The 1,501-nt window shown below is 37.9% G+C and overlaps 1 protein-coding gene across 1 annotated transcript in view; it reads left to right on the top strand.

Annotated features, from left to right (window-relative positions):
* PCMT1 (protein-L-isoaspartate (D-aspartate) O-methyltransferase) overlaps window positions 1-1,501 on the top strand; it is a 45,693-nt gene that overhangs the window by 32,629 nt on the left and 11,563 nt on the right. The gene's annotated exons all lie outside the window — the stretch shown is intronic.

Raw genomic sequence — 1,501 nt, 5'->3', positions numbered from 1 at the left:
TCGGCCAAACTGAAAAAAAAAAAAAAAAAAAAGAGTGCTTATTCTATGAAGATAGCTGTTGGAATGAGCATCACTTATGATTTTGTTGCTGCTGCAAGTGACAGAACATTCAACCCGGAGCTAAAAGGCAGTTTGTTTAGTTAGTATAATGAAAAAGTCTAGGGATATCTGGCTTCTTGTGTGACTGGATTTAGAAGATGAGATATTGCTTTTGACAATGGGTTTCTCTCTGCTTTTTGGTTTGGCTTTCCTTTCTTTCTTCCACATGTTGGCTTTGTTATCAGGCAGACTCTACCCTTGTGATCCCAAGCTGGCATCCAGTAACTCCTAAACTACGTTCTTCCAAGGTCTTACTTGGTAGAAAGAATAAAGTGAGCCTACTTTCCAAACGCCCCTATAGGTTTCTTGGGAATGAAGGTAGAACTTGTTTTACATTATAAAAAGTACTCCTAGAAAAAGGCCATATTTATTATACTTTTATCATCAGAGATTTATCTGGTAAAGGATTATCCAGAGTCTAATAGGGGACCCAGTAATGCCCCTTGGAGTAAATGTTCACCTATGCTCTGATAATTAAATCAGTTTGATTATGGGAAATTTTGTGCCTGGAGGCTAGATTAGAAAATCTGGTCTAGTTAAGTTGGGATTTATGGATCTACTTGAACTAGATCCATGTAGCTTACTGTAAATATAGAATCAGCAGACCTACTAAAATGTAAGCTCCAGGGAGGTGGAAATTTTGTCTGATACTTTTCATTGGTGTATCTATCCTAAGCATCTAGAACAGTGTGCCACAGTGAGTGGCACATGTTTTTTAAAGATGTTTGCTTGTTTTACAGAGGTTAACTTCTTATTAATGGGTATCAGGGCTTTTTTTTTTTTTAAGTTTAGAAATAGCATTTATTTAGTGATTTGTTCTCTATATTTGACATGTTTGTGATCTTAGAAAAATATTCATTTATAACAATCACTAGATTTCTGAGTTACTTTTTTAAAATGACATCAGAGTTAATGTTTCTTATGTATTAACCAATGCAAGTGCATTGTTCTTTAATCTTCATATTCTTGCTGTGGTATATAACCTTCGCCTCCTCATTTTATAGGTGAGGAACCTGATTCATAGGAGGGGAGGTTAACTTGTTAGCATTACACAGTTCTGAGTGATGAAACTTAGATAAGAACCCAAGTAGTTTGACCTTAAAGCCTTTGTCATTTAATAATTTTTACAACTGGCTCAATGCCTGCAGCTCAATGAGTAGGGCTCTAGCCACATACCCTGGGGCTGGCAGGTTCCAGCCTGGCCCAGGTCTGTTAAACAACAATGACAACTGTAACACACACACACATAAATACAATAGCTGGGTGTTGTGGCGGGCACCTGTAGTCCCAGCTACTTGGGAGGCTGAGGCAAAAGAATCACTTAAGCCCAAGAGTTTGAGGTTACTGTGAGCTGTGACACCATGGTACTTTACCAAGGGTGACATAGTGAGACTCTGTCTCA

This window comes from Otolemur garnettii, unplaced genomic scaffold (assembly GCF_000181295.1).
Source record: "Otolemur garnettii isolate 467f Iridium unplaced genomic scaffold, OtoGar3 scaffold00042, whole genome shotgun sequence".
NCBI lineage: Eukaryota > Metazoa > Chordata > Mammalia > Primates > Galagidae > Otolemur > Otolemur garnettii.
This window is presented reverse-complemented; position numbering and strand designations above follow the sequence as displayed.